At 33.4% G+C, this 11,843-nt stretch overlaps 1 protein-coding gene across 2 annotated transcripts in view; it reads left to right on the top strand.

The window, feature by feature from the left end:
* Nucleotides 1-2,709: 2,709 nt before the first annotated feature.
* LOC128994331 (uncharacterized) overlaps nt 2,710-11,843 on the top strand; it is a 29,674-nt gene continuing 20,540 nt past the window's right edge. For both annotated transcript variants that reach the window (XM_054418793.1, XM_054418792.1), the window contains exon 1: nt 2,710-2,812. The gene's annotated coding sequence lies outside the window, so the exon portion shown is untranslated. The remainder of the gene's footprint in view (nt 2,813-11,843) is intronic.

Here is an 11,843-nt window from a genome sequence, read left to right as displayed (position 1 = left end):
TAACAAATAATTCTGGGACGGGTGGCGTCGTCCTGTAATCCAGCTACTTGGAGGTCACGGATTGTGGATATTTATAGGCATACACTGTGGATGGGATACTCCCTGGTGTGGATTAACGTCCGCACTAGTGAGTACTACTACTATCCGCAGTACTATCCTGATAATTAGACCAATTCGTATATACCAAGGAAAAATGTGGTTCGGATTCCACTATAAACTGTAGGTCCCTTAGTTGCCATTAGCTGTTTGGGCTATTAATTAACAGCTGTGTCTAAGGAATGTCGGCCTTAGTCACTAACAAGACTACAAGATCGCGCCACTCATCCTACACTCATCTCCATTCATACTTGGCTTAAAATACCTACATAGTATGGTCGCCATTTCATAAGAAAGTATAAAGAAAGTATAAAGTAAATAAAGTCACTATAGCGAAAAATACAGAAATATGCCGCCATTTTCCAATATGGCGGCCGTAGCACAGCTTCAATTTGAGGGGACTTTTAGTATGTTCAAAAGGAAGGTACACCCAACATTGTACCAAATTCCCCGGTTGTGCTAATTTTATGGAATTTTTCTATTATTTTTACTGCACTAAATGGAGATGAATGTAGATAAGAATTAAAATACGATCGATCGTTTCGGACTTTCTATATCAATTTTATTCGCGTTTTGTATTATAAAATCACAAAGTATTAACAATAAATTAATTGTTTTATATGTCAGCGTGTTTTTTATTTCTAAATGAGTCAATAATATTAATTATTCCTTATTGATTGGGTGTACCTGTAGGGTCTGACTTAGGGGAGGTACAAAGGAGGCATTTAGTTCAAAATTCCTCCGTGAACAGCGCTGTAGTAGAGAACACTTTGGCAATAAAGGTTTACTAATCGCAAAAATAGTTCTGTTCATAAAATAAAATTATAAATGCCTCAAATTCAATTTTACTATTTTTAATTATAAAATTAAACTATCATAACCTAACCGAACTAACCAAACTTGCTGATAAAGAAATAATATAACAAAAGTTTAGTAATCGGAAAAATAATTCTGTTTATTAAATAAAACTAGAAATTGCTCAATTAAAATTTTATAATGACTTAATAATAAAATTAAACTGTAATAACCAAACCAACCAAACTTGCTGATAATAAAAAAAATCTTGGACAAAAAGTTAATGCTACTAGCGGGATTCGAACCCGGGACCTACAGTATACCAGCCCTGCACGCTAACCATTAGACCACCGAGGCCGATGGCTACCGAACGTTTTGTTACGGTAATGGCGTTCCCTCAGCTAATAAGAAGCCCTCAGCTGTCATCGTAGCCTCTTCTATACCTCCCCTGAGTAAATACCGTACCTGTAGATGATGTGTAGATAAGTATCTTATTTGGAATGTAATTCACCTGTATATACACATCATACACATACTGTTAATATGTGATGGGTCTGATGATGATCGGAGTGTCCAATCGAAATCGATCACCACTTACCATCTTTTACTTTCTCCCCCTATACCATAGTATATGGAGAAAGTATTGTTTTCGTCAAAATTTTCGAGTTTGAGTTTTGAGTGGATATATTCGTTTTGGGTCCCCCTGGACCTAAAAAAGTGGTTTTCGAAGTGATGTCTGTGTGTGTGTGTGTGTGTGTGTGTGTGTGTGTGTGTGTGTGTGTCTGTGTGTCTGGATGTGTACAGAGCTAGAGACCACACCTGTGGTCCGATTTCGATGAAATTTGGTATGTAGGTTCTAATCCATGGTATCTCCAGGCGTTTTTTTCATTTTTTTGAAATTTTGATTTTTAATGGGAATTTTCCCATAAAAACCCATAAAAAACCGGAAAAAACAGATTTTCTCGAAAACGGCCCGAACGATTTTGATAAAAATTTAGTATGTTATAGTCCTTTATATTCTGAACAAAATGGTACAAATCACATTTCTGTAAAAATTATGGTTCAAAAGTTATTGTAAATTATGTCATTTTACCATAAAACCCCCTTAAAATAACAGAAAAATCGGATTACCTCAAAATTGGCCCGAACGATTTTGAAAAAAAATTTAGCATGTTATAATCCTTTAAATTCTGAACAAAAGTTTACAAATCTCATTTGCGTATACAGTTATCTACTCTCACCACTTACACATGATAAAGGTTTTTGACAATTTCATGATGTTTCATAAGTTTTTGACAAACTTATGGGAGAAAGTATGTGTCAGAATGCTGATACCGTTTATTTTGTATATTTACCGTCTTGTGAGTAACAGTATAAGCGTAAATATAGTGTTATAAGCCCCTTATGAACCCCCCTTAATAAACCCCACGTTTATTATATTTACTTTCCGTAGATTATAATATTAATAACATGACATGTCTTAAGCTTGATTTGCCTTATTTGTTGTGTTTGTAATGATTATCATATTTATGTATAGTTATCTCTGTTAATTACACTGACCGTTGACCAATAAACAAACAAAAAACATCACGGTTGCATTGCTCTATAACCAATGACTCATCGAACAGATTACTATGCCAGTCTGTCTGTTTCTACTTGTTTCAACTCGTTTTACTCTCACTGTGTCTGTCTACTCTACTACTACTAAAACTACTGTCTAGTGTCTAGGGCTGGCTGTCAAGTCAAGTGTAGAGTATTAATTTTCGGGACTTCTGAAGTAAAGAAGATTATTATTGTCTATTATTTTATTTGCGAGAAGTTTCGATAAGGAGTTACTTAATTTATTATTCAAACAGTCTTCAAGCGCTAAAATGACTTTGTGATGAACGAGTTTGGTTTAAGATCATTGCAATGTAAGTAGGTAGGTACCTATTTGACAGTGTTTTAGAGGCAAGCCTAAGTTACTCATAATGACACTATTATAAGAGATAGAATGGAGCTAAGCTACCTTAAAATGTAACATAGTTTTAATCATTATCTTACACATGTTACTTAGATTGAACCTATGGTCTACATTAGACTTGTAAATATACCTGATAGGCCTAGCAAGAAAGTTGAAAAATTCAAATCTTCCTTGGTAACTTATTACAGGGTCTTGTAACCTCATTAGGCTCACTTGTTTGCATTATGGTATACACTCCTCTGCTATTCTTAATCTCAATAAATGATCTTCCATCCAGTCTCAAATGTAACACATACCTTTATGCTGATGACACAACTTTGCTTACACACAGCAGAGATTTAGAATCTCTTGAGCTTGAGGCAAAAAACTCAGTTAAGGTAGCAGCAGAATGGTTCTCTGTGAATAGCTTTCTGTTAAACAATGAGAAAATCCAAACTGTTGTCTTTGGACTTCGTAAAATTCCTGAAGCACAATGTGATAAGGTCAAAGTTGTTAAGTTTTTGGGTGTTTATGTGGATCAACTCCTGTCATGGTCATATCATGTTGAACATCTCTGTACTAGACTAAGTAGATTGACATTTCTTTTCAGAAAACTCAATGATGTTGTTCCTTTTGACTATATAAAAACTGCCTATTTTGCACTTTTCCAATCAGCCCTTAATTATGGAATAATCTTTTGGGGCAGCAGCCCTTACATCACTGATGTTCTTTTAATACAAAAAAATGTGATCAGGATCATGGCAAATGCCAATCACAAGGAACACTGCAGACCAATTTTTGTAGATTTTATGATTTTGACTGTTGTTAATTTTATATAGGCCCCTAACATTTTGTTGACTAGTTTTAAGAACCTGAAATCCCACACTCTTAGGGGTGATGTACACAAGTTTAACCCTCCGAGCGTCACTTGTCGAGAAATCGACTCACGACACACTTTGTGTAGTGTCACTTGTCGATTTTTCGACACACGAACATCGTTTACGGCAAAGGCTCTATGACTGACTGAATCGGATTGAACTGGATCGAGTTAGGTATCGTTCTTTTTGTTAGATTCAGAGCTTTCTCCGGAGGTCTCTCTCTAAGTGCTATTCATTTTAGTTCCGAAAATAATGTAGCAGACAGCTGACGTGCATATTTGTAAACAGCTAGGTTAACCTTGGACCGATGACTGATGTGTTTTATTACGTTTATCATTGTTTTAGTGTTAAAAATCAAAAGTAGTGATATACATGGTGCATTATAAGAAGATTTAAGTGATTTTGAAGGGCTGGTTGATGATCCTGAAGAAGTAGGTAGTGATATTGATGTAAATTATCAGCCAGATTCCTAGCTTTGGTTAAGCTATGCATTCTTAGCTAAACGCTATGTACTGGAATCTGTTTTTTGCCCATAACTTATTTATTTGAAAATCTACTTCCTTATATTATTATATATTTGTAATCCTCATAAAATTTAGAACAAAGTGGCTATTTTCAAATATTTATAGGCCTATAATTTATACAATTTCATTGAGCGCAAACTTATTTTTTTTTGAAAATTTTCCAAAATTTATTTTTTACCTAAAAAATTTTTTTGAAACAAATGTTCCTTATGTTTTATGTATAATATTGAAGCCCGTGATTTTCCAAACAAAATGGTATATAGAACAGTAGAATTAACATTGTTTTAAGCTTCTCAGATCCGTTTTAATAAAACCTTGCAAATGTGCCAAAAATAGGCGGACATTAAGGCCTAAACTATGGACACTCGGAGGGTTAATACTAGGAATAGAGGTAAAATTGACATCCCTTATGTTAGACTTCAAAAAATGAAATCTTATTATGAAATACTGGGACTCAAATGTCTAAATAAACTCCCCAATACTGTTACTAAACAACAAAGCCTTCAAAAATAAAATTCTTCTGTGGCTGACTGTACACCCTTTTTATGGAGAAAATTGAATGCTTTGTTGCTTTGAATTGATTTGCTGGGAGAATTTTTTGAATGTTCAACCAAAGAAATCATAATCTAGTCACTGCCTTGTTCTAAGTATTTATTTTTTTCACTAAATTATATCTTGTATCTTTTTTTTCTATAAGTATACCGTAGTCTTCACTGTGCCATCTAAATGACCTTTGTATCTATTTGATTTTTTTGTTTATGCCTTATTTGTTATGTACCATACTGTAATTTATCTTTGACTTGTGTTTTTGCAGCATGTATTCAACTTTATTGACGTATCCTAATGCATGTACATGTCTAATGGAATAAAATATTGATTCTGATTCACTAACTATGGCCTACCATTAATAATTTTAGAGTCCTTAATAACTTATCGGTACGTCTAATGTGTGGCTCTGTAGAGCACTTGAATAGGCCTACCTTATCCAGTCCATGAAATACTTAGCCTCCTTGAAATACTTGATCCCTTCATCCTTTACCAACAAAAGTTGGATACGTTGCGTGATTATAGAAGACAATACAAACAAATTATTTAAGATAGGTAGATATACAATTAAACTGAACTGACGGATGTGACTTTTTGGGGAAGGCGAGTGGCTCTTCTTGAATACAAGGGCCTCTGCTAAGTAGGCTCTGCGAAGAGCGGATTTATTTTTCTTTGGGTCTAGAGCTCGGATATTTATTGGTTGCGTGTTGATTACTTTTATCGCTATTGAGAGGTATGACTGAAGTGTGTAATGAAGCCGACAACAAGGTAGGTCAAGGTCACCAGCCCTCGGGTCCCATAGTTGCTTCTGGTTGAGAAGTTAGTTAAATTGATTCTCATAAAGACTAAGATTTTGAATATATAAGTTACTGGTTGTAAACTGATAAGATGCAAAGTTCTTCAAAGATAGGCAGGAATGGTCAGTAGGGCCGGAAGATGTTACCAGTCTTAGAGTCGTCTTCTGCAGCAGCAGCACAATCTAAACTACGTGGCTATGACCCGATACCACCAAGCCATAGTTGATATGGTGGAATAATGCTTGGTATATGATGATCAGGTATGGGCGTGTGATCTCGTGCTTTAGCCTTCTTATTAGATAAATTCTGCTAAGCCTAACACACACCTTCTCAACATGTGATAATTCCAGTTTAGGGTACTTTCCTGTTAAAGGGAACATTCATTATTATGGATTATTTTTTCTCGATATATCGATATTTTTGTTTTCTGGTCCATTACAAATTGACAACTGATCTTGTTTAGGCTAAAATAGACTGTTATATGGATTAAGAAATGAAAATGTTCTAAGCTAACCTAACATAACCAACCAAACTTGTTGTACTATTTAAAAATAGTATATTTCAGTGGATTTCAGTAGTGGATTTCAGTGGATTATAATAGTGGATTTCAGAACAACGAGACTGTGGGTTTTGCGCATACAATATCAGCTGACCTAGATAGTGAGAGGAGTATGAGTGCTGGGGTTGCGGTTACCTTCCGGAATCAATTTGGCAAGCCCCTCCTTTCAAATTGCCTTAGCAGTCACTTGGCATATCAAAAGGTGAATAAAGGAGCAAGCATATTTAGTCTCATTACAAAAACTAAATATTTTTTGAAACCTACAAAATTTGACTACGACTGTGCTTTTGAACAACTGACAAATGAATTTAAAAAAAGACAGCTTAAGATACTTATATGTTCAGCAATGGGTTGCGTTAGAGATCAAATATGGCCAGATCACTTTATACAAAACTTAATAAGATTTCAAAAAAATACTGGAGCAATTGTAAATATTATCTGCTATTATCAAAACTCAAATAGGCTTTTATACAACGGTGTACCCTATAACTATTTTCTGAAACGTCTACAACAAATTATTGATGTCTATCACACCCAACAGTCTTCCCCTATCAGCGAGCTTCACTTGGAATCATCTGCATCAGTTTCCAATAGATCGACACTAGACCAAAGAACTTCACCTAAGCCGACTCACAACAGCCCAACCTCCACTAGTAACCCTGCCAGTCACCAGTGACTCACTCCTGGTGATCTTCAGTTTAGTGAAGTGGTCAAGCTTCCGGGAAGTGTTAAAAAGCAGAGCAGTGGCGCATTAGAGAGTGTAAATAGTGTAAATATTCAAGTTCCACCATGTCAAATGTCTTTAAATAATAGTAGTTTTTTATGAATACCAATTTGTCATCAAATTTGAAGGGGGTTAGCTTTAAGTATAAGAGTATATCATGTGTTAAAACTTATCCAGAGTTTCCAAAAGAATCCAATTCAATCCATACATTAACTACTAAACAAAGAGAAATTGAAGAAAATTTATCTTACCCCAGAGAAATAATTCCTTTAAATGTTGATAAAAATTCATCTTTTTTAAATGCTGATAAATCCTCTAAATCCTCTAATGTAAGCCTTTTAGACCAAGATAACTACTGTGTAAATTGCAAAGAGTGTCATTTTGATCTGTATAAAAAATGTGTTAAGTGGGAATATGGTCAAACCTTTTGTGCAAATAAGAAAAATGCATTTATCATGCACTTGAATATTCAGGGTGGTCTGGAGAAAAAACTGCATGATATACACTTATTTTTGGATGATTCAAATGTTGATGTAGTGTGTTTGAATGAGCATTGTTTACAGGATAATCAAATAAATTTGTTATCAAGTCTAAACAAATATAAGTTAGCTGCTTATTATTGTAGAAGCTCAATTGCAAGGGGAGGTTCATGCATACTTTTGAAACTTGATTATGTTTTTAAAGAAATGACAGATTTATATATATATACAATGAAGAAAGTATTTTTGAAGTTTGTAGTATTGAAATACCTATTTTGAATGTTATTATTGTTTCAATTTATAGAACTCCATATGAGAATAATTTTATAATATTTATAGATAAATTAGAATTGCTACTTTCTAAGCTACAAAAATATGTAAAAACTTATCAGATTTGTATAGCAGGAGATTTTAATATAGATATTTTAGAAACCTGTAGCTCACCCAGCCATAAAACTAGGTTTTTAAATTTAATCAGCATGTACGGTTTTACAATTAATTTTCGTTCTCCAACTAGAATAACTATAAATACAAGCTCATGCATTGACAATATTTTAACTAATGACAACTTTGTTTTTAACCAGAATATAAGATCTAAAATGAACCTTGAACTAGGTGTTTCGGATCACAGGGCACTTTTTATTGAAATTTCAAGAAATACTGCACTTTGCAAAAAAATACAGTACAAAAAAAGATTATTTTCAAAACAAAATAAAGCGCTTTTTTATCAACACATATCAGGAGTTAATTGGAATACATTGCCTCAACAAGATGCTCAAACTAATTTTAACCATTTTTTCAATCAGTTGTTAGTAAATTTTGATAAATGTTTCCCTCTTAAATTTTACACTAACAAACCACCCAAAAATAAATATAGGAAAAGCTGGGTGACGAAAGGTATTAAAATATCAAGTCAGAGAAAAAGAGAACTAAGCACTATTGCCAAAACGGTTCAAGATGTTAATTTTAAAAAGTATTACAAAAACTATAGAAAAATATTTAAAGCTGTTTGCGATAAGGCTAGGAAAATGTTTAATTGTAAAGTTATATCATCTTCAGATAATAAGAGCAAAGCGGTGTGGAATGTTGTGAAGTCTGAACTTGGAGTCCTGAATTCCAATCATTTGGATTTCCCTGATTTGTGTGTCGGAGACAAGCAATTAAAAGATGGACAAAATGTGGTTAATTTTCTCAATGATAAATTTTGTAACATTTACAAAAATATAAATTGTATGCCTTGCTTACACACTGCAACTAATTTTATTAATAATACTAGTAGGCCTAATAATATAAGAATGAAATTTCAGTTCAGACATGTATCGATTTTAGAAATTAAAAAAACCGTTAGAAATTTAAAAAATAAAAAATCTTCTGGATGGGATGAAATTCCTATTGAATTAATTAAAAATGTCATAAACCATATTGCAGAGCCTCTGTGTCTAGTAATCAATCAATGTTTTGATGAAGGAATTTTTCCCTATCAATTAAAAAATGCTGAGCTGAAACCACTTTTCAAAAAAGGCTTAGTAATGGACCCTGATAACTATCGTCCTATTTCAATACTCCCATCTTTGTCTAAAATCTTTGAAAAAATTGCTTACAACCAAATCTATTCATATTTCGAAAATAATGATTTATTTACCAATAAACAATATGGTTTTAGATCTGGGAAAAACACTATATCTGCTGTCTCAGATTTCATAAATCAGGTTTCTGATGGCTTGGATGGGTCTCAGAGCACAGCTGCGGTGTTCTGTGATCTATCCAAGGCATTTGATTGTGTAAATTACAATATATTAATGAGTAAACTTAAATATTATGAATTTTCTGACATGGCTCTGTCTTGGATGCATTCATATTTGACTAACAGACATCAAAGAACAATAATCGTAAAAAATGGTAAAAAATGTATTTCACAGTGGCTTAACACTAAATGTGGGGTTCCGCAAGGGTCAATACTAGGCCCCTTGCTATTTTTAATATTTATAAATGACTTACCTCGAAATGTATCGTCTAACCTTATCTTATATGCTGATGACACTACAGCAATAGTTAAATCAAATAATTTGCAAAATCTTAAACAAGAAATCAGTCTTTCTATTCTTAGTTTATCTAATTGGTTTACAGCCAACGGGCTAAAACTTAATAATTCTAAAACACAGGTGATGTTATTTCAAACAATTCAGAATAGGCAAAACTCCACTGTTGAATTATCTTATGATAATAATATTATATCCTTTACTGAAAATGCAAAATTTTTGGGTTTAGATATCGATAAGAATTTAACATGGAAAACACACATAAAAATGGTAGTTGGTAAATTAAATACGGCTTGCTTTCAAATGTATGTTTTGAGAAATGTAATAGATTTAAAAACTAAACTCACAGTGTACTATGCAATGTTCTTTTCTGTCTTGCAATACGGGATTGAATTATGGGGAGCAACTTCTTATTCTAAAGCAGTTTTCAAAATTCAGAAGAAATTTATAAGGATTTTATCATTTATGCCTAAAAGAACCTCATGCAGAGCTTTATTTGCTAAATATGAGATATTAACTTTGCCTTCACTTTATATATTTAAAATGATGGTGAATTTTAAAATTAATTATCAAATGTACAATGATAAACAAATCAGTCATCCATATCTTACACGCTCAAAAAATTTTCAATATCCAAGACATCGCCTTTGTTTATATGAAAGATCTCCTTATTATATGGGATTAAGGCTTTACAACAGTCTACCCACTAATTTCAAAGAAATTAACAGTATTTCAAAATTTAAAAATGATTTCAAACGATACCTTTTACAGAAAAATTATTATAATATTTCCGATTATTTAAATGATAAGTAAATATATTTTAGTTTAAGCTATGTGGATTTTAGTTTTGTTATGTAACTTAGTGTTTAAGATCTCTGACAATATCACCTGTTTCACCAGCTAAACGCTGGATCTGTGAAATGTTTTGTGATAATAAAGTAATATTTCATTTAATTTCATTTCATTTCATTTCATTTCAAATTCCTTTTGATAACAGAAAAGGCAAGGTAAACACGGAATTTTTAAATGTTACAGCAAGTTTGGTTAGTTATGTTAGGTTATTTTTTTTAGAACAGTTTCATTTTATTATTGTTTGTTGATACCGAACAATATTATCGTTGTTGTCAGCTGATATGTTTCAATTTACTATGATAGTGGTTTAAATACCTTATTCTTGCAATCCGATTGTTGTCTTCACAACTAGTTTCAACCTGCTAGGAGGTCATCATCAGGTGAGTACAATGATGAAATTACTTCATATGAAGGTCGTCAGTAACAGTTTTTTTACATTCATACAAACACAGGACGAATAAACACATAGTGCGCACACATATATGGTCGATAAAAACATTTAACTCGACAAGCGGACCCGTGTTGAGAATGCGGAAGTTGCGTCTAGACTGTAGGGTAAACAGCTGGTCAAGCATCACGCACATTTTCTTATCGCTCGTCGGTTCCATTCCCATTGTCTCTGCCCTCCCCTTCCCTCTCCAGTATTTCTATTGCAGTGTTGTATATGACGTTTGAATTAAAATAAAGTTGGTCGTTTAAAACATTATCCATGTCTGATTTGACGGCTCTATATATCTCGAATTCTTCCAGGGTGTTAATTTCAAACTTGTCCTGTGACGTATGTAAAATTTCCATGTTTTCATTAATGCTGCTGTAATTATGTTGATGAGAAACTAAATGTTCGGCAAAGGTTGAAGTTTGTTTTGAGGTGGTCTTCTTTGGTATGTGCTCCTTAAAGCGTTTGGAGAAAGAGCGGGAAGTTTGGCCTATGTAATATTTATTACAATCTGAACAGTTGATTTTGTAAACACCATTTTTTTCATATTTAAGTTTAGTTCGAGATATATAGAGCCGTCAAATCAGACATGGATAATGTTTTAAACGACCAACTTTATTTTAATTCAAACGTCATATACAACACTGCAATAGAAATACTGGAGAGGGAAGGGGAGAGCAGAGACAATGGGAATGGAACCAACGAGCGATAAGAAAATGTGCGTGATGCTTGACCAGCTGTTTACCCTACAGTCTAGACGCAACTTCCGCATTCTCAACACGGGTCCGCTTGTCGAGTTCGATGTTTTTATCGACCGTATATGTGTGCGCACTATGTGTTTATTCGTCGTGTGTTTGTATGAATGTAAAAAAACTGTTACTGACGACCTTCATATGAAGTAATTTCATCATTGTACTCACCTGATGATGACCTCCTAGCAGGTTGAAACTAGTTGTGAAGACAACAATCGGATTGCAAGAATAAGGTATCTAAACCACTATCATAGTTATTATTCGCAATCCGGAGGCTACTCGCACCACAATGATGTTTCAATTTGTTAATATCGATATATCGAGAAAAAATCATCGATAATAATGAATGTTCCCTTTAACAGGAAAGTACCCAGTTTAGTTTGAAGTCAACCCAGAACCTTAACAGTTTGACCACCTCGTCTAC

This window comes from Macrosteles quadrilineatus, unplaced genomic scaffold, assembly GCF_028750875.1.
Source record: "Macrosteles quadrilineatus isolate MER2022 unplaced genomic scaffold, UCM_ALF_1.0 Scaffold_5__1_contigs__length_97177068, whole genome shotgun sequence".
In the NCBI taxonomy this organism is placed as follows: domain Eukaryota; kingdom Metazoa; phylum Arthropoda; class Insecta; order Hemiptera; family Cicadellidae; genus Macrosteles; species Macrosteles quadrilineatus.
Note: the sequence above shows the minus strand (reverse complement) of the source record. Positions and strands in the feature narration are given on the sequence as shown.